We start from the raw sequence: 21,934 nt of genomic DNA, 5'->3' as shown, positions 1-21,934 counted from the left end.
AAACAGAGATTAATGAATCTTTGAATTGTTATTCTGCATAGGATATGTTCTGTGTGCCATTTCCCCCCATATGGAGAATTAAACCTGTGAACTATTTAATAAACTATAGGCTTACCGCCAGTCAACTAAAACACATGCCTCTTTCAGGCCACTTTTTGACAAGTTTCAGGTGAGAATGTAGCAGATTGAATTATTAGGCAATTTTATGACTGTGCAGGGAAGATTTATCCTTTGATGAATAAATATTGCTGTAGCCCAATTTAGAACCTGACAAATGCTGATTTACAGCTTAAAATATAAGGGTTATTTTATGATGGAGTGGCAGTGGTGGTGGGGTAGGTTTAAAAGTGATGTCAGTGGTGCCTTTGAGTAATATGCCATTAAAACATTGCCACAGGCAGAGCTTCAGGGAAGATTCTCAGGTGGCTTCTGGGGGTGCCTGACACTCCTGATAGGTTTCGGGGTCCAGGTCACTGTGTTATGCACAGTCTCAGTTGATAGACTTGGAGGCATTATTGAAAGTGTGAGTGCCCCTGGGTCCCTGGCAGTTGGTATTACAGTACACCTTCTAAAGGATTCTGCTTGCTTGTCCATGTAACTTCAGGGTGGTGGTGACCCCAGTGTCAGTGACTCTACATTTTCCAGGTGATGGAAAGGTAATTTGAGGGAGAACGTTTTCAAAGCCCTGTTGAGAAGCTGGTGAGTTCCTTGTGTGTTCTGGTTGTGTTGATCATCCTACTTTTGAATCAGAAAACCAGACCAGCTGGTGCAGTGGCTCACACCTGTAATCTCAGCACTTCAGGAGGCTGAGGTGGGTGAATCACCTGAGGTCAGGAGTTTGAGACCGGACTGGCCAAGATGGTGAAACCCCATCTCTACTAAAAATACAAAAATTAGCTGGGCATGGTGGCAAACCCTGTAATCCCAGCTACTCAGGTGGCTGAGGCAGAAGAATCGCTTGAACCTGGGAGGCAGAGGTTGCAGTGAGCCGAGATCGCACCACTGCACTCCAGCCTGGGCAAGATGGACATGGTGAAACCCTCTTTACCAAAAATAGAAAAAACTAGCTGAGCATAGTGCCAAATGCCTGTAGTCCCAGCTACTCCAGAGGCCGAAGTGGGAGAATTGCTTGAACCCCAGAGGTGGAGGCTGCAGTGAACTGAGATCATGCCACTGCACTCCAGCCTGGGTGACAGAGCGAGACAAAAAAGAAACAAACAAAAAAACCCCCAAACCCAAAAGACAAAAGGAACAAATAAAAAAAAAAAAACCCTGAGACATTTGAACTGACAAGTGTGGATACTTACAGGAATAGAGGATTTAAAATTGCAGCTGACCATAATGTGTGTTACCTGCATGTACGCGTGGTGATGGTAGAATTGGATCAGTTACTTAGAAATGTTTTCTTTTGGCTTGCTTCTTATTGATTGATTTAATAGTTGTGGTGTGTACATGATATAAAATTTGCAAGTTACAGGAGTCTAAAGTGGGCTAAATAATTCTTTCTGCTCCCGGCTACCCATTTCTCCTTTCTATAGGTAACCACTGTTACTAGTTTTTTGGGTATCTTTTCAAAGGTATTCTATGAGTATAATTGCGTTTATGAATATGTACTGTTTTTCAACAACTGTCGGTGTACTGTTCATGTTATTCTGTGGTTTGCTTGTCTATCTAGCAATATACATTGAAAACTATTCCACATTATGACATAGAGAATGCCCTCATTCTTTAAAAAGGTTTTCCTCTCATTCTTTTTTTATAGCTACATAACATTCCATTTTACAAAAGAATCATAATTTATTAAAGCAGCCCTCCAAATGGTGGATATTGTAGTTATTTGCAATCTTTTGTCATTATACATCATAGTACAGTGAGTATCCTTGTATATGTATTATTTTGCATATATAGGAGTATGTCTGTAGGATAAATTCCTAGAAGTGGAATTGCTGGCAAAAGCATCACTACATTTGTGATATCGGTAGACATACTAAGTATCCTTTCAAGGCAGTTGTAGCAATTTACACTGACACCATCAATGAATGAGACATCCTCACCAACCCAGTGGTAAGGATGTCTCATTCATTGATGAGTTATCAGTAAGTGATCAGACTTTTGGATCTTTGCCAGTCAGATGGGTGAAAATTGGTATCTCAGCTTTAATTTGTATTTCTTTTGTGAGTGTGGTTGAACAACTTTTCACAAATTTAAGATCCATTTGTATTTTCTTTTGATTTGTAGTCTTCCCATGTTTCTGTTGTGTTGTTGGTCTTTCCCGGTCTTTTAGATTTGGTGTCTTTGACCCATTTCTGTATTTGGTGTAGCCCACTCTGGGGACGGAGGCAGCCTGTGCATTCAAATGAGGTTTTATTGAGTGCGATGGATCAACTCTCTGGTGATGAAAATGAGTCCATTTTCTTGGGTGTGGCCATTGCAGCATTGGAGGCTGCTGGGATCCCCAAGCTTGGTGGCTTCTGGCCCTTACCCCTTCAATGCTCATCAGAGCAGGGAGCAGTCTGACACACTTAGAGAGCAAGTGCTTCATGGTGGGTTGAACACGTGAGGAAGGGTTGGTGGGGAGATGGACAGAAACGAGACTAGGAAAGCCAGGCTGGGAGGAGGAAGGGGCATGGGGATCCAGAGCACAGAGTATTTGCATTTAGGCAGATTCATAGGAAAGAGGCATGATAGTGACACTGAAGATTTTCAAATACACAGTGTCCACGAAGTCAAGAGAAATAGGATGCATTTGATTTAAACAATATGTCAGTTACATCTTCAAAATTATGCTCAAAATTTTTTTTTTCAAGACAAGGTCTCATTCTGTCACCTAGGCTGGAGTGCAGTGGCAGAATCTCAGCTCACCGTAGCCTTGACCTCCTGAGCTGAAGCTATACCCCTGACTCAGCCTCCCTAGTAGCAGGGACTGCAAGTGTGCACCCTCATCACACTCAGCTAATTTTTTATTTTTTGTCGAGCCAGGGTCTCGCTATCAATATGTTTTTTCCCCCAACCTCCACACACCTTTTCAGATGTTTATCTAAACACAAAACAGTGGTTCTCAAGTAGGAGTGATTTTGCCACCTCCCCCCGCCCCCCACCCCAAGAGGCATGTGGAAATGTCTGGAGACACTTCAGATTTCCTTGTTGTGTCTTGGGAGAGATGGAGAGGGAAGAGAATGCTACTGGCATCTCATGGGTGGAGGCCAGGGATGCTACTAAACGTCCTGCAATGCAGGGAACAGCTCCCTGTTTTAGCCCCAGATCCCACGTTCAAGACCCTGGTGTAAAGCACATGGGATCCAGTTGTTAATATGAAAAGAAAAGTGTCCTGAATCCACTGTTTCCTTCCATTTTCAGAATTTTGGACACTTTTATGGCACAGTGGGACTCACTGATTTACATTCAGAAAAATTTCAGCTGAAAAGGTGTGGAGGCATAAGAAAAACATGGAGAATTGTAGTTGAAAGTGCAACCAGCCTACTGTTTAAAAATAAATCACTACCCTGTGACTTTTTGGACTAGGAGAGCCAGGACCTGTCAGTGACCACTGGCTCCACCCCACTGCCTTCTGCAGCCTTTTTTTTTTGTAATCATGTGTTTGAGAAGGATTTTGCTAAGAGGATTACTCTTTCTCTTCAGGATACTCTAGACATGGGAGATAGGATTTTTTAACCTGCAGCTGAAAGGGCAATTGATGCATCAGGTGGCCTTTTCAGTGTGCCCATGCTCCCCACATGGGGGGACCCTGCTGTGCTGAGTCTCCTGCGTCCTCAGGATGCCCGTCTCTGGGTGGCCTTCCATGTTCAACCCTGGAGACCCAGGGGAACCGTAGAAATACCCAAGGATTTTCAGAGAGCGGGGTGGCTAAAGGAGAACACTCAGGAGCCACACTGCAGGGTTGAAATCTTCACTCCTCACCTGTTAATGATTTTGGGCAGGCTTCAGTTGCTTTGTCTATGCAGTGGGGACAGTATCAGCATTGTCATGAGGATCCACTGAAAATGGAAAGTACTTAGAATGGTGCCAGTAAGTGTTAGCTATTATAATTGTGATTATGATTATTATTGGTTTCAGCCATTGGCAGTTCCAGCCTTCTTGCCCTTCTTCTTCAGTCCTGTGGAAACCCTTTGCCAAGATCGGCCAGCACACAAGATTCCAGGGGAGCCTCCGATGGCACCCCTTGCTCTGCTGTGCTCAAATGCTTCTCCCCAAGTCCGGGGTGGGCTCTGCTTCTCCCAGGAGTTGCTGAAGCTTGTACTGGGCCTGTTCCCCTCCCTGCTCCTCCACCCTTACCTCCTCCGTTGAGGGAGGAGTGGCTCTACCTCTCTGAGATGGGCTTCTTATCCCAGAAGCTGAGAGGATGGTCGTGTCCATGCCATGGGCTGCCCTCCTGCATAGAACCCAGCTGCAATCGGGGTTGGGCTGGTGGGCTCCCTGCTCTCGGTCCCCAAGGTGCATTTCAGCTCAGCCTCACCACAGTCACCAGAAAGGGCTATTTATAAAACGAGGACAGCCTTTGGTCGGACCCTATAAACAGTCTTACTAGGAAGTCGTTAGGTGAAGCTGACTTTTAATTTCTTTTCATTCAGCATGGAGCTTCATATTCAAATAGGTTAATGGCTAGGAATCACAGGGTCTTATGCCTGGGCAGGTGGTCCAACCCCTGTATTTAGCGGTTTCTTAAAACAAGGCGCTGGTTCAACCTGCTTCTCTAGAGCCTTTATCACCGTCTGGTGTGGCGTATAGATGTTTATTTAACTCTTTCTTTGTTTCCTCCCTGTGGTTCAACCAGAGCCTTGTTTTAAGAAACCACTAAATACAGAGACACCTTATGGGATGCAGTGAGGTGATGGGGGAAAGAGGCAGATAAACCCTCTCTCCAGAGAGCTTCTAGTCCAACCAGGGCAGCATAGCCCCTGCCGTCAGGGACTCCCAATCTGTTAGGGAGACACAGCCTCTGTCCTCAGGGAGCCCCAGTCTGAGGGGAAGGCATAGGAGAAGGTGCAGGATGAATTCAGTCTAATGGTGAAACAATTCATGTTGTCCAGGAGCTCCCTGGCTGACTGGGGAGAGACAAACCCTGCTCCTCCAGCCTGATGAAAGAGACTTGAGTCTTGCTTTCTGACTCAGTTTGATGATGTGTGATACAAAGAGAGTCCTCAAGGAAATTGATGTTTCCATTCTTAAACCCCTAACTTGCTTTCTCCCAGGACAGCAGTGGAGGAGGCAGGAGAGAGTGGGCAGCCTGGGCAGAAGGGATTTAGTGGTGCCTGCTGCTGTGGCCCTCTCTGGGCCCAGCCCCACCCTGGAGCCCGTACAGAGGGTGTGCTATCTTTAGTGGTTGCCCTTCATAATCTTTATAGGACATTGCTGACGTGGCTGTTTCCTGGGTTGGACCTTTTTCCCTAGAGAGCCATGCCCTTTGGGGAGTGAGAATTGGTATAAGGTGGGGCAGACAGTGGGGAATTGTTGGGGGCTGCCGTTTCCTACTTTCTCCCAAGTCAGAGGGTGAGACTTTTAGACTCTGGGCACTCAGTCTTAGGGTCAGAAAATAAGACTTTTTAGGGTCAGAGAGAAGACATAAAGTATCATCTGCCCTGATCTTGCCATGTCACAGAGGAGAATGCGGGGGCCCAGAAAAGGGAAGGGTTTTCGTTAGCAACACACACTGCTGAGAGGCTGTGTGGGCTTCAGCCTGGCTCCCAAGTCTAGTCCTCTCATTGGCGTGCCCAAAACTGGCTTCTTGGTAATAGTAGTGGTTGGGGAAATCCTGTTAAGGCTTGGTCAGGTCAGTTATTCCCCTGCTCAGAGCCCTGTGTGCTCCATCTCCCCCAGAGAAAAGGCCAAGAGCCTCTCTGTGGCCTCAGGGCTGGCCTGCCCTGGCTCTCACCACCCCTGCCCACCCCGCACATTGCTAACCTGCCCCCTCCTTACTCATACCACACCGAACTCTTGGTTGTTCCTGAGATTCCCACCTCAGGGCCTTTGCACTTGCTGATCCTTTGCCTTCCCCAGGTATCTGCATAGCTGAATCCCGCTCTTCCTCGAGATCCCTACCCTGACCGTTCTAGATAAAATGACTTCCTTCCTCACTATTCTCTCTCCCTCTCATCCTGCATTCCTCTTCTCTAGAGCCTTTATCACTGTCTGGCATGGCATATAGATATTAATTTAACCCTTTCTTTGTTTCCTCTCTGTGGAATGTAAACACCAAAACTTGTTCTGTTTTGTTGACTACTCTGTCCCCAGCACCTAGAACATGGCTGGCAGAGACTGGGCGTGGTGGCTTACACCTGTAATTCCATGTCATCTCAGCACTTTGGGAGGCCAAGGCAGGGGTATTGCTTGGGCTCAGGATTCTGAGACCAGCCTGGGCAGCATGGGGAAACTGTCTATACCAAAAATACAGAAAATTATCCAGGTGTGGTGGTGCACGCCTGTGGTCCCAGCTCCTTGGGAGGCTGAGGTGGGAAGATTGCTGATGCCTAGGAGGTCAAGGCTGCAGTGAGTTGTGATTGTACCACTGCACTCCAGACTGAGTGACAGAGTAAAACCCTGTCAAACAAATAAATAAAACATGCCTGACACATAGTAAATGCCTAGTGTCTATCTGTTAAAAGAAGGAAGGGAGCAAAAGTGGGAGGGAGGGAGGGAGGGAAGATAAACGCAAATGGAAATGAAAGGCCTCCAGGCACTTGATGTTAAGGATGGTTTGATTTGGTTAATCTCCTTGGTGTTAAGGATGGTTTGAGTTGGTTCATCTCCCCTATAGGAAAAGGACACAATGGCCTGGGGTGGTGGAAACTCCGTTGCTCTCCGGTGGCCATCTGGATCCATCTCTTGGGCATGGTGGGCCGGTAGCATTTTCTGTCAACCCCGCGCTCTATTCATCCTGCACAGTCCTTGTACCTTCCGTGCCTGGACTCCCTTTTCTGGCAGGGAAAAGGCATGTATTAGAAGATGAGCTGAGGATCCAGGGAAAGACTGGGAGAGGGGGGTACACACGCAATATATTAAAAAAAAACACCTTTTTTTTGAGACAGGCCCTCACTCTGTCACCCAGGCTGCAGTGCAGTAGTGCCATCACGGCTTGCCACAGATTCTACGTGCTGGGCTCAACTGATCCTCCCACCTCAGCCTCCCAAGTAGCTGGGACTACAGTTGTATGCCACCATGCCTGCCTAATTTTTTTTTAATTTTTAGTGGAGATGGTGTTTCACTTTGTTGTCCAGGCTAGTCTCGAACTCCTGGACTCAAGCACACCGTCTGCTTTGGCCTCCCAAAGTGCTGGGATTCGATGTATGAGCTACTGGCCCAGCCTATAATATATAATTACGTTCATAAAATGGGGAGGTTGGGAGGGGAAGCTGAACGCTCCCAGGTTTAGGTCCTGCCCCTTTTTTGTGGGTTAGCCTTGGACAGTTACTTCCTCTCTCAGCCTCAGCTTCCTCATGTATAAAATGAGAATTGGACTAGGCCTGGGCATCAACTCTCCTAGGGATTTGTGCAGATGGGCTTTGGGGGGTCCTTGCCGCAGACAGACAAGGGCCAGTGATCTAGGTTGTTCCCAAGGTCCCTTTTAGTACTGACATCTGTGTAGACCTCTGCGTTTTAAACTCTGCTCTCTTTGGATTGAATATGAGGTTTTTGATGAAACCATGACTTCCTTGATAAGCTGAAAATAAAGGTGACAGTTAAAAAAAGTAAATGTTTAAAAACTTTTCTCAGTGCCAGTTACTTTACTAAATGTGGGGTGTTTTTTTTTTCTTTTTTCTTTTTGGTCTTCACTTGTAAGTGATCACAAGATCAAACAAGTTTCAGTTTGAGTTCCCTCTGCTTTAGCCTGTATCGCCTTGACTTAGTTTGCTTTCAGCTAGTCTAGCTGTTTCAGGGAGGCCTAATCAGCCAAGTGCTCAGCCCTCAGGGTAGGAAGATGTCTTGGGCTTTCTTTGGAAGCTGGTACCCCTCACCCACTTAACTCCACCTTCCCTCAACCCCTTGCCTGCCCCTCTACCTGGCCAATGAGCTGTTATAACACAGCAGTAATGGTCCCACTAGCTTTGGGAAGATCATCAAATTCTGCCTCCTTCACAAACCCTCACCTCTTACCCAGAACTAGTTACATAATTTACTGGGCCCAGTGCAAATGAAAATGTGAGGCCTCTGGTTTACAAATCATTAAGACTTCCTAGGTGGTGACAGCAGCACGTTAGGCAAGTGTGGGGTCCCATGACTCTGCACAGGTTGCGTGTCCCTAAAGCCAGTGCCACCCTTCCCACTTCCATCTTAGGTTACCAGGACCAACCATGGAGATGTATGTAACACAGTTTGAGAGGCACTGAACATTCCCTCAGAAGGAGTTTGAGTTAGTTCTGTCATGGCCTGTGTGATTCAGGGCTGCTGTCCTGAGCCTCTGTGTGGAAAATCTATACAACTAGGTAGGGAGGTTTTGGACAGTGCCCATGAGTACTGGTAGAAGGGACAGAGAAGGATGATTTATAAATTTTCATACTGCCCAGGCAGCCCCAGGGATGCTGAGAGAATCACTTGTTCTGTCCTTTAAAAAGTATTCTCATGGATAAATAACAAGTGGTATATCCATACAATGGAATATTACTCATCCACTAAAAAGGTTGGAGAACTGATACATGCAACAACACGGATAAACCTTGAAGACATGCTGAGTGAAAGAAGCCAAGCACAAAAGACCACCTATTATATGATTCCATTTACATGAAATGTCCAGAATGGGCAAATCCATAGAGATAGAAAGCGGTTGTCAGGAGAAGAGAGGAAAAGAGAGTGACTGTGAACGAGTATGGTGTTTCTTTGGGATGATGAAAATGTCCTGAAAGTAAGTAGTCATAGTGATAGTTGTACCACCTTGTGACTGTGCTAAAAATCAGTGAATTGTGCACGTTAAAAAAGAGTGAATTTTACGGTATGCTAATTAAATTTTGATTTTTTTAGGCTGGGAACAGTGGCTCATGCCTGTAATGCCAGCACTTTGGGAGGCCAAGGTGGGCGGATCACCTGAGGTTGGGAGTGCAAGACCAGCCTGACCAACATGGTGAAACCCCATCTCTACTAATATGAAAAATCAGCCAGGCATTGGTGGCTCATGCCTGTAATCCCAGATACTCGGGAGGCTGAGGCAGGAGAATCACTTGAACCCAGGAGGCAGAGGTTGCAATGAGCACAGATCGCACCACTATACTCCAGCCTGGGCGACAAGAGTGAAACTCCAACTCAAAAAAAAAAATTGTATGTATGTATTTATTTATTTATTGAGACGGAGTTTTGCTTTTGTTGCCCTGGCTGGAGTACACTGGCATGATCTCAGCTCACTATAACCTCCATCTCCTGGGTTCAAGCAATTCTCCCACCTCAGCCTCCCGAGTAGCTGGGACTACAGGTGCGTGCTACCACACCCAGCTAATTTTGTATTTTTAGTAGAGGTGGTGTTTCTTCATGTTGGTCAGGCTGGTCTTGAACTTCCAACCTCAGATGATCCACCCCCCTCGGCCTCCAAAAGTGCTGGGATTACAGGCATGAGCCACTGCACCTGGCCATTTTTATTTTTTAAAAATTAGCTAGACGAAGCCAGGCTTCGCAGTGGCTCACGCATACAATCCCAGCACTTTGGGAGGCCAAGGCGGGTGGATCACGAGGCCAAGAGATCGAGACCATCCTGGCCAACATGGTGAAACCCTGTCTCTACTAAAAATACAAAAATTAGCTGGGCGTCATGGCGCACACCTGTAGTCCCAGCTACTCTCGAGGCTGAGGCTGGAGAATCGCTTGAGCCCGGAAGGTGGAGGTTGCGGTGAGCTGAGATCGCACCACTGCACTCCAGCCTAGATGACAGAGCGAGACTCCATTTCAAAAAAATAATAATAATAATTAGCTAGATGAAAAGTCTTGAAGGCTCAATCTTTAACTGTCTCCCCTCTGCCCTCTGGGTGCTAATTCAGCACAGGAGCGGCCTTCTGCCTTCCATGCGTATCTCCCTCTTACTCATGTCTCTCCCGAACCGCAGCCACAGATCATCCCTTAGACATCCCTCCAGCAAAGCCTGTTTTCCAGGAAAGATCCTGTGGAAGCATTCATGCTCAGCGGATATGTGACTGCTAAGACTTAGCCTCTCCCAAGGTATTTGCATACTAGCTTATAAAAGGAGAAACCTTTTAGGTGAGAGGAATGAACGTTTAATTTTAGAATTCCAAGTAAGAGCAAGCATGTGTGAAAGGTCTTAATTTTGTTTGGGGTTGGAGTGCTCAGTGCCTTGGAAGTGGGGGTGGCCAGGACCCCTTTCCACACTGATCGGGCCGACCCCAGGACTATAGGACCCTGGTGGTGAATGGCAGGCGGAGAAAATTTTCCCCAGACCCAGCCACACTGCCTTCACATTTCCCAAAGCAGGGGGACATTTTGACTTTTGAGGCTGCCAAGAGGAGACAGCTTCTAATAAGGTTTCATTTCTTCTCTGTTCAATGTGCTTGCTTCTTAAATCACAAGCCCCTTGCCTGGTTCCTGTCTGCTCTGGACCCTGCAAAGTTCACTTCTACTCCTCCTGGCCCAGGGGTACGCCAGCCTCCCACCTCCCTCTTTACACCTCCCGTGCCTTCCCCCTCCTTCCCCATGATCACAGCCCCAGTCTTCAGTTTAGCTCAGGCTTCTCCACCCATTTTGAGAATCCCCTTTCGTCAGCGTGCAGCCTTTCTCCTTCATGTTCTTCATGGTCCCTGGACCCTGAGACTTTTGTCTTCATCACCTTTGGAACTTCAGTGCCTGGCGTGGTACTTGCATACAGTAGGCACTTAATAAATGCTTTTGGACTGCAGAAAACCAGGGCTGTGTTTGGCCCCACGAGGGCGTGGGGAGCAGCAGAATCACCAAGAGAGGTAGCAAGGCAGCTGTCGGCCTCAGGCACTTCTTGCTAAGAGAGGAGGAAATAGCATTTGCGTGGACAAAGAAGAGGCTCCTCAAGCTTCCTGTGCGTGGGATGATGAGCCAAGGGCAGCTCCTGAGCTGCCCCATGGAGTGATGGCTTTCATGGAGTATCCTGTTCTGCAGGATCCTTTTGGGTTTTGAGCTTGCATCTTCAGCCAGAAGACACCTTCATGAACAGGTGTTTATGAAGTGCCTACTTTGTGCCAGGCACCCATCTAAATCCTGTGACTTTGTCGGCGCCCCATGTGTCATGGTCTTGGAGAAGCACAGAAGGCCCTGCCTGGGCTGCATGGCCGCTTTCCCTGAGCTTCCTGGGTTTCTTCCAGCTTCCCAGGGGTGTTAAGTTCCCATATGATTGCTTTTGGGCAAAACACATTGGTGCTTATGTCTTTTTTTTTTTTTTTTTTTTTTTTGAGACAGAATCACTATAGAACCAGGCTAGAGTGGTGCAATCTTGGCTCCCTGCAACCTCCAACTCCCAAGTTCAAGTAATTCTCATGCTTCAGCCTCCTGAATAGCTGGGACCACAAGTGTGTGTCACCACAGCTGGCTAATTTTTTGTGTGTTTTTTAACAGAGACAGTGTTTCACCATGTTGCCCAGAGTGGTCTTGAACTCCTTAAGTCAGGCATCTCAGCCTCCCAAAGTGCTTGGATTACAGGTGTGAGCCACATACCTGGCTTCAACACTGCCTTCACATTCTGCCTCTGAGGAGTTGCAGGGGGTGAGGGGAGGACAGGGCTGTCCTCTCGGCCCCATCTATCTGGTAGGTGGATGTAGATTTTGCTCGGTTAGTCAGAGCCCTGGCAGGAAATGACTGGGACACACAGAGGGTTTAACTGGAGAGGACTATTTACAGATGTGTGGGCACAGTGAGGGAAACCATCCCAGGCTGGTGAGGCTCCCTGGAACTAGTAACAGTGGGAAGCTCTTACCTCCCCTAGGCCAGAAGGGAGGCGCCCCAGGGATAGGGAGAAGGGCCCTCGACAACATCTGTGATAATGAAGAGACACAACCACTGCCTAACTGTGGTGAGGAGGAGGAAGGGAGAATGAATGTTCTCACTGTAACTAAATCCAGCTGGAAGCCAAAGGAGCCCAGCTGATGTAGCCAGCAGTCCAGGAAGGGCAGAGAACAGAGCATAGGGGCAAGCTGGGCACACCCGCCCCTGGCTGCCTGGGCATTCTAAGGCTTAGCAGGCTCTTCCCCTTCTCTCTCTCTCTCTCTCTCTCTCTCTCTCTCTCTCTCTCTCTCTCTCTCTTTTTCTGAGATGGATTTTCATTCTTGTTGCCCAGGCTGGAGTGCAATGGCACGACCTCAGCCCACTACAACCTCCACCTCCTGGGTTCAAGCAATTCTCCTGCCTCAGTCTCCCAAGTAGCTGGGAAGCTGGTCTTGAACTCCCAACTTCAGGTGATCCACCTACCTTGACCTCCCAAAATGCTGGGACAGGCGTGAGCCACCATGCCTGGCCTCTTTCCCTTCTTAGGTGATTCAAGATGTGCCCAGTCTGCCAGCACTCTCTTCTTCACAGCACTGTGGCTGTCAGAAAGAAGAAACTGCCCCAGGATGGCCACTGGTATTTTGAATGTTGCAAGAACAACAAATAATGTTTATTGATGGCATTTTATGTGCATCCTCTCATTAAATCTTTACCACAACCTTAGCATAGGTACCCTGATTATTTTTGTCTTCATCCTGTTACTGAGGAAGAATGCTGGGCTGAGAGAGGTTAGCAAGCTGCCCGGTCGCTCAGCTAGCTAGAGGCAGAGTTGAGCTCAAACCAATTCCATCTGATTCCGGGACACACACTTTTACCCTCTGCCTACTACCTCAGGGTCTCATTCCTCCGTCATGGGGCCCCACCCACCTTGTGGTCAGTGCCACGTGTGTGCTGGCCCACTGCTTGGCATGGTCTTCCTACTTCCTCTCCAGCAGGAGACCAATTGAACCCATTTTTTGAGACCCAACTGAGAATCTCACTTCCTCCACGAGACCTTCTCAGTCCACTCTATCTCTCTTAGGCATCAGTGGCAGGCGACTCTCTGCCATCCCTTGGGATGTCATCCAGCTGTTTTGAGCGTGCACATCTCCAAAGTCTCCAACGAGAATCCAGCTTTCTTAAGTGAAAATCCTAGGTCCTGAGTTTTCTTCTAACTGTTCACTCAAAAGGTTTAGTTGAAGAGACTTTTTTTTTCTTTTGTGAGACTGAGTTTTGCTCTTGTTGCCCAGGCTGGAGTTCAGTGGCACAATCTTGGCTCACCACAACCTCCACCTCCTGTGTTCAAGCAGATCTCCTGCCTCAGCCTCTTGAGTAGCTGGGATTACAGGTGTGTGCCACCATGCTTAGTTAATTTTGTATTTTTTAGTAGAGACAGGGTTTCACCATGTTGGTCAGGCTGATCCCGACCTCAGGTGATCCACCCACCTCAGCCTCCGAAAGTGCTGGGATTACAGGTGTGAGCCACCGCACACAGCCAAAGAGACTTTAATAAAGTAAATTAGTCAGGGGGAAGGGAACTGACTGGGAGGATACAGCACCCAGGGACTGTACTCTAGATGGTAACAGGGGGATGACCCTATGGGGGGAAGTCACTGCCACTCTGAGGCCTGAAGGAACTCCATCACAGAACTGTCACCGCAGCCCAGTGAGGGCCATAGCTGCTGGACAGAAGTGTCATGTAGGAGCCAATGGATTTGAAAACTGGCTTTCTACTTGGTTAGTAAGAACTCAATGAAAGCCAACAGGGAGGACTTTCTTAAAGGAAAGTGAAGTTGCAGAAGCTAGAGCTGACTCTGGTAGAAGCTTACAGTCTAGTTGAGGGGTTTTTTTGAGACTGAATCTTGCTGTGTCACCCAGGCTGTAGTGCAGAGGTGCGATCTCAGTTCACTGCAACCTCTGATTGCTGGGTACAAGCGATTCTCCTGCCTCAGCCTCCTGAGTAGCTGAGATTAGGCACCTGCCACCATGCCCAGCTGATTTTTGTATTTTTAGTAGAGATGGGGTTTCACCGTGTTGGCCAAGCTGGTCTCAAACTCCTGACCTCAAGTGATTGGCCTGCCTCAGCTTCCCAAAGTGCTGGGATTACAGGTGTGAGCCACCGTGCCTGGCCTTAGTTGAGGTTTTGAGGGGAGGGGGAAAGACAGGCACATACCCCCTACTTAAACAGAACAGCACTCTCTACAGGGCAGGATTTTCCCCTAAACAGATGAGCTTGCACAATGGAGGGGGACATTTAAGAAAACAGAATTTCCAACAGCTTCCTTCTTGGAGGACAGGGGCTGAATACTAGTCCAGCTCCTAGGGCTCCCCAAAAGGCCTTACACAGGTTACAGATGCATCTAATTGAGCACGGCCAACCTGCATTTTGGCACTCTTGAAGTCTCAAAGTTCTTTGAAAAGCTACCTTGAGAGCTCCAGAAGTTTGGATACATTGCAAATGTCCTTTGCCTTTGGAGCTGATATCAAGGAGGGGGTTGAACGTCAGGTCTCCCCACCTCAGGAACCACTGCACTGGGAGGACCCTAGCCTGCCTCCTGTGTGGGCTTGCTTAATCTCATTTCTTTTTTCTCTATTCCTATTTTGCCACCCACTCCTGTTGGCCTAGATCCTCCTAGTCACTGGAAGAGTAGATCAAGTGAGGAAGCATTTGGAAGGAGGCACAGCGGATGAAAGGTTGAGAGCTCTTCACTTGGGCCCTTCTTTGCTGGCCCTTGTGAATTTTGGTAAGTTTCCGTGGAGTTTTCTCTCTGCTAGACCTTGGGCATGCTCAGAGACACTCCAGTTATCCTGAATGCCTTTTTCTTGCCTGAGCACACCATATACCCTCTGACCTGCAGGCCTTTGAACTCTCGTTTCTGTTCTCGGTGCCTAGAGCACTCTGCCACCCTTCTTCTCTGCCTTGTAAAACATTAGGGAGCCATGGGAACTGTGCAGAATCCTGTGGTTTACATTCCATCTAAAGAGGTTCTGGGCTCCTGATGTACAGATTGTGAACTTGAGGGTTACTTGGATCATATGTGGCTCCCCTTTGCAGAGACTCAAAAAGGCTTGGGGAGCATAGCCTGGGAAAAACACAGAGGAAAACAGAGAAAACCGGAGCTCAGAGGAGACACTCAGGAGAGGATAATCGGCCCTCCTCAGGGAGCAGGGAGGGGTAGTAGGGGGTAACCTGAGGCCAGAGAGGCTCTGGAAGGGGCTTTATGCCTATGCAAGGACATCTCTTCTGCATCTTTTTTGGGGGCCAGCAGGGCCACAGGGTGGCCTGAGGTCAATGGCAGTGGTAGACTCAGGGCCCAGGCCGGGCAGCTAGGAGGATCTGGCTGGGGAAGACCCTTCATTTGACAGAAAAGAGAGAATTCTCTATGCCAGTCTGTGACCTGCTCTGGTGCCTTTGCTTTTCAATACTATGTAGGTTTCAGACATCAGATCATGCCTTTGTTCATAGTTTTTGTCTTGTTTTAAGAGATGGGATCTTGCTATGTTGCCCAGGCTGGACTCGAAGTCAAGTGATTCTCTTGCCTCAGCCTCGCAAGTAGCTGGGACTATAGCGGTGTGCCACCACGTCCAGCTCTGGTTCAGGTTTTGAAGTATTATTATTTTTTGATTATGTAAATAAAACATAATAAAGATAACAAAGAGGAAAGGAAAGTGAAAGTAATATCACCCATAATCCCACCACTCAGATATCATTTACATTTAGAACCTGGGCATATACTTCCCAGACAATTTTCTGTGTTTTTATAAATACAGAAGCAAATCAAAGATGCATTTTGTTACCTGCTGTGTGTATGTGTCCGTTGAAAAGAATACATGCATGCTACAAATTCGAATGGAGTATAAAGAGACTCCCCCCTTCCCCTGTCTCCATTATTTACCCCCTAAGTCTGCTCCTCAGAGGCAGCCTCTTTTAATAGTTGCTGGTATATCATTGATTAGGGAGACATTTAGAAGGGATAATATGTGTGGAACAGCAAAAGTGTTAGTACGGCTTGTACAGATGTCGTCATGTGGAGGTCAGGAGGAAGGTGAAGAGTAGGTTTAGAGGGACTGGGAAGTAATTTGTGGTTAGAGAAGAGACTTTCAGAAACTGGAGTTAGAGAAGGAGGAGATGGAGAATTTTTTAGGCCTTGGTTTTGATTGGATTTGTCATAAGGAGCAGAGTGAGTGAGGGTGAACGCAACAGTGAGCAGGGGCCAGATACTGTGAAATTTTACCTCCTGGGTGGAGATTGGGCCAGAGGGGGCAGCAGGTATGCAAATGGACAAGAAACACCTCAGGAAGTGGCAATAGTATAATAACTGGTAGATATTTGTAAAACACCTTTGATGACAAAGCAAAAGTTGGCGGTCCTACTTAGTCCCCTTTTTTGTTTGTTTATAAAAAAAAAGTTTTAGCAAATCTGTGAATACCAAAACCCTGAGCAAAACTGTAGAACCGGACTGGAGTGGGGGGATGTAGATTTTAGATTCAGTTCTGGTTTTGGCCCTGACTGACTCTGCAGTTTTGAACTGCTCCTCAGTTTGTTTGTTTGTTTAGATTTTTTTGAGTTGGAGTCTTGCTCTGTTGCCCAGGCTGGAGTGCAGTGGCTTGATCTCGGCTCACTATAACCTCTGCCTTGCAGGTTCAAGCAATTCTCTGCCTCAGCCTCCCAAGTAGCTGGGTGGCACCTGCCACTGTGCCCGCTAACTTTTGTATTTTTAGTAGAGACAGGGTTTCACCATGTTGCCCAGGCTGGTCTGGAACTCTTGATCTCAAGTGATCCACCTGCCTTGGCCTCCCAAAGTGCTGGAATTACAGGCGTGAGCCACTGCGCCCAGCCTCCTCAGATTTGTTGTTGTTGTTTTTGAGACGGAGTCTTGCTCTGTCGCCAGGCTGGAGTGCAGTGGCACGATCTCGGCTCACTGCAACCTCTGCCTCCCGGGTTCAAGCAATTTTCTTGCCTCAGCCTCCCAAGTAGCTGGGACTACAGACGTGCACTACCATGCCCAGCTAATTTTTGTATTTTAAATAGAGACAGGGTTTCATCATGTTGGCCAGGATGGTCTCGATCTCCTGACCTTGTGATTCGTCCACCTTGGCCTCCCAAAGTGCAGGCATTACAGGTGTGAGCCACTGCGCCCAGCTAGATTTCTTTTAGATGCCAGCCTTTTTATTAGCAGATAAGTGGGTCTCAACCCTGTAGGCACCTTAAAATCACTAGGAAACTTATAAAAGAACCCAGTTGATGCCAGGACTCCACTCCAGGCCGAAGGTGTCAGAATCTTGGGGAGCCTGAGAATTTTTTCAGAAATGCAGCTAACATTGGGAACCCTTGGATTTGGGTCATCTTAATTGCTCATTTTAGCCCTAAAGTGTTATGATTCTCTGAATTGTATCATATAATTTCATTCCTTTCAGATACTTTGCACAAATGTCATAAACTTTTTACATACCAAGAAGTCATTTTTTAATGAAAAACTCCCCATAATTCTCATTAGGCCCATGATATAATGCCTGTGTCCCGCAATCAATAAATTAGAATCATAAATGTGGTAAAACATCAAATAATTACTTGTTTGACCCAGAAGTCAAAAGCATGGACTTTAATCTTTAATTTCTCATTCTCTCATTTTGAAAAAACTACTGCCTGGAGTCCTGGGGCATTCTCTATTTGTAAAGAAGACACTGAAACATTCAGACATTACTGGCAGTGTCTTTGCTAGAAGAATTGTGTATACCGTAAGTTCCAAATTAGGAGGTCCAGTTTGGGGAAGCTTTATCTGATCTAAATTCTACATGGAGTGGGAGGTGTTTAGAGTCTTGGTGCCTGCCGTTTTATCTTTACCATTGAAGTTCTTGGTTTTGTCTCTTCCTAAATGAGTCATTTTTTTAAAAAGGAACCTAACTTGGGGGGTGGCGAGGAAACCACTGAGGGAGGTGCTGAGCGTGGGGGCGCTGAGGAGCCAACTATCGGGAGACCGAGTTTACAGCTGGGCCCTCCACTCAGGAAGGATGGAAGGGACCCGTCCTTGCTGAGGGTGAATCAGAGACAAGTAGGACATAGCCTGGTTGGGGAGGTGCAATAGGAAGGTATTGATGTTGTTTATGAAGCCACTGAGTATTTACTGGAGCTCCACAACCAAACATACTACCTGGACGCAGGGCACAGTCCACGGGCAGAAGTGGATTGTGGACACTTGGGAGATTGTGGACAGAGGGGAAGGAGCTTCCTAGTTTGTCCTCTGCTTGAGATGACACAGATTGTGTCCACAGTTGCCTGCACTTTCAGATAAATGAACTGACGTTACCAAGCCCCATGCTGATGTGAACAAGTCAAAATGTTAGGGCCAGGCAAGATGTCAAAGGGGCAGGAGGTGGCCGCTGAGGACCCCACTGTGGAATGCTGAAGGTGGCCCTGATGACACAGACGCTGGCTGGGCAGTGGGAGGGAGATCAGATGGAGGACGGGAGCTCTGCGGGACCGCTGCATGTCACTTCCCCTTTCTGTGCTAAGATCTCCCAGCTGAAAAATGGTTCCCCTACCACACACACACCTCAGTCACCAGGCCCCTGCTAGCTGTTGGGAGTGCTTGATGTCCTAGATGCCTGAGTGGGTAGGGGCGGGAGAGAGAGCAGGACAGGGTGAGCAGAGGCTGGCTTTGGAAACCAGAGCAGCTCCACATGGTTTGGCCCAAATCCCTCCCGTGCTTTGGGTGAGGAGAAGCTTGGGGTAAGGGTGCCTCCCGACAGCCGGGAAGATCTTGGTGCTTTGGGAGCTTGAGCTGGGCAGGCTCCTTCTCCTCCACATAGAGCCCCCCTGCAGGGCCGGATTTCATCTTTTCTCAGTGGTGTGTGGCCTTCTGCCACTGTGCATGCATGTTTTCTAAGCTTGTCACAAACTTCCTGTTTAGGTACGATCAGAGGCTCGGAGCTCTGTGTGTTTTGAAACCTGGACATTCACCGAGGTCCGGCGCTTCTTTCTTACCAGCAGTGGGGTGGCCTGTTTGTTCCTTTGCAGACTTCTGCCGTCCTTCTTTGCAAACCTTCTTGCTGGGAAATGCTCTGTAGCCCTGTGCTTGTTTCTGTTAGTGAGGGTAGAAAGAGCTGTGAGGTCTGAAGGCTGGAAAGGGGGAGGGGAGCAACACTGAGTGGGCACCTTATGTAAGGCCAGACACTGTGCTACATATGATGCTTCTATACCCTTGTTTTATTTAGGCCTCACGCTCACTCATGCAGAGCCAGAACTCCCAAGAGGTGAAGGCTGACCTGGCTGACGAGGTCAGGATTTGATCCCAGGCCTGACTCCAGTGCTCCTGTGACTTCAGCTAAGTCCTGAGGAGCATGCTTCCCCTTTGGTTGCCCCTGGTTTGGGTAGATCCTTTTGGGGCATCTTGGTGACAGAATTCTCTTGAAACCCATGGTTTTCTCTCAGCCCCGTTACCCAGTTCTGCCTGTCTGTCTGCCTGGGGTAACTGGATGGCCCTTGAGTGCTTTGCTGATTTTCACCTTTCCCATCCTCTTGTGGCTCTGGGAATCCCAGAATTGTGAGATGGCGGTCTGTAGCTGGTGATCAAAGTGGATCGGTCCAGCTCCTCATTTCTCAGAAATAGAATATTCTTTTTCCTGCTTCTGGGCGCTGAGCCCCGACTGCTTTGCTAGTCACCAGCGGCTTCTCCACACAGCTGGATTCCTTACATTTCAAGCTCTCCCTTGAAGAAGGAAGAAGAGAGTGTATCTATGTCTGCAAAAGCATGTGAAAGGGTGGCAAAGGAAGGACACCAAGACCTTGAATATGCAGGTGCAGGAAGAGGAGGGAGGAGCCAAATCCAGCCGCCCTCCTCCCTGTTAAAGTAGCTGTTAGAAGGTGCCGGACTCTGGTGCCTCCTGTATAGGAAGAACAGGTATGCCTCCCAACTTCAAGAAGGCCTCGTGTCCCTTCACTTGCCCATCTTGGTTCTCCTGTATTTTCTGAAAAAACTCTGGAATCTTATCACCTGAGCATCAGGATTGTTCTGAGGATCAAATAACTGAGACACTGTGTTGAGCAGTGGGCAACTGGAAGCACTTTCAACTCTATTCATTGCCCTCAAGAGGCTTGCATTCCACTTGGGCACAGGGAACTCTTGCCCAGAGAAGCTAAATGCAGTGAGCTCAGAAGAGCCAGGAGAGCTCAGCGAGCTGGGCTGGTGCCAGCCAGCAGACTGCAGACCCAGAGACCCAGCACCCAGAACCCAGCGGATCCAGAGGGCTGGAGCTGGGTGATCAGAGGGCAGAGCTGCAGGGGAGGAATGTGCTGGGTGAGGTGCATGGACTGGGCAGGGGATTACAGATGGGGTGAGCCAAGGTCCGCATGGGAAACAGGATTGAAGAAGGACGTGTGCTCCGTTTAGGAAGGATCCCAAGGGATGGCTGTGGAGTTTGGAAGGTTCCTGTATTGAGGAATCTCTGAAGCCAAAGTTTGGGGCCAGGATTGGTAAATGCAATGCTGTAAGAAGGTCCCTCTGGATTTATGAACTGTGAATGGGCAGTGCTGGTAAGTTAGGAGACATTTATCATGTCGGGGGTTAGGAATGAAATGTTGAGGACTTGGACTAGGGTGGTGGTAGTGTATGTAGAAAAGACGAGACAGAAGTGGAAGGTTTCAAATCTCAGCTCTGCCACTTGCCACCTCTGTGACCTTGAGCACATTACTTCATCTCTTTCAACCTGTTTTGTCATCTATAGATAGAGGCTAAAAATGCTTCACAGGACTCTTGTTAACTTGTAGCACACCCAGCACTTTGTAGGTGCTCAAGGAATAATGAATCTTCTCATGCAGTGAGAGGCATCGTTTTGTGACCGGGAGGTATTAGGGGAGTGGAGAATGAGGTTCTGAATCTTGGAGCCGGGGAGAATGACGAAGCCTTCACGGAAAGGGATGGAACTGCTTGGGGTGTTTGAATTCAGCTTTAAGAACTTCTCCTCTTAGACCCTGGCTACTGAGAGCTGTCACAGAAAACCCCACATCCATGTAGATTGCACCTCTACGAAACCACAGCCCCTGGCTGGAGTGGGGCCCTCTGGGATGCTGGCCAGCAGGTGGCTGCCAGTCAGGGTAGGGACTAGGGTGAGACTGAGCCACCTAGGGCACCTAGGTGATGGGCTTCAGGGCCACGCCGCATTTGATACCCGCAGTGGGACACGCACCCCAGCCTCCTCTCGTATCTGCCCTTCTCCACTCAGGAGACAACCTGGCTTCTCTGTTCACAGATAGTGTCACTCTGTGGCGAGCCCACTTAGGTTCCCTCCTGTGTGCTGACCTGCATTGGGCTCATTCCCACCTGGTTTCCTTGTATTCAGAGAAAGAGACATCCTTCCTCCTGGCCAGAGAGAACCCTCTCCCTTTACAGGGGTCCCCCTGCCTCCTGTAGCCCCTGGGACCTCACCCCTCAGTCCTGCAGGAACAATTTTCTCAGGCTTTCACCCCCCTCAGCCTCACCTTCTCTCTCCTCCTCCCCTCGCAGATGGATGTATGGATGTAATCTGCCCTTTCTGACACAGCCCACGCATTCTGGCCTCCACCTGCGGGGGCATGTGCCTGGTCCAGGGCAGGGACTGGTGAGGTTGCTGCAGAGGACTCCCGCCTTCTGCAGGGGCTGCCCTCTCTAAGGTCACCTGCAGCCACCATGTTGCCACATGCAACGGACACTTCAGTTGTTATCTGTCTGGGCTTTTTGCTGCTGTTGACACTGTGAGCAGCTTCCTCCTTCTTGCAACTCTCTTTTCTCTTGGCTTGTTTGATTCCATCATACGAAGTCTTTCAATAGCTATTTTCTGAGCACCTACTATGTGCCAGGCTCTGGGCATACCATAATACTATGTTCCTGCTCTCAGGGAGTTTACAGTCTAAGGGAAGTGGGGAGAAAGGGATGAAAAAAATATAAATATCAGGTGGTGATAAGGGTTGTAAAGAGAAATACACAACAGGGAAGGAAGCTAGGAAGGGGGCCGGGGTTGGAGG

General features: G+C 48.3%; 1 protein-coding gene across 50 annotated transcripts in view; it reads left to right on the top strand.

Moving 5' to 3' along the window:
• TRERF1 (transcriptional regulating factor 1) overlaps nt 1–21,934 on the top strand; it is a 235,203-nt gene that overhangs the window by 68,419 nt on the left and 144,850 nt on the right. For 12 of the 50 annotated variants that reach the window (XM_035295642.3, XM_035295643.3, XM_035295644.3 and 9 more), the window contains one exon: nt 14,561–14,678. The exons of the other annotated variants lie outside the window; for them this stretch is intronic. The gene's annotated coding sequence lies outside the window, so the exon portion shown is untranslated. The remainder of the gene's footprint in view (nt 1–14,560; nt 14,679–21,934) is intronic. 50 annotated transcript variants of the gene reach the window in all.

The sequence above is a fragment of the Callithrix jacchus genome, chromosome 4, assembly GCF_049354715.1.
Source record: "Callithrix jacchus isolate 240 chromosome 4, calJac240_pri, whole genome shotgun sequence".
Lineage (NCBI taxonomy): Eukaryota > Metazoa > Chordata > Mammalia > Primates > Cebidae > Callithrix > Callithrix jacchus.
The sequence above is the reverse complement of the archived record's forward strand: the minus strand, read 5'-3'. Positions and strand labels throughout refer to the sequence as shown.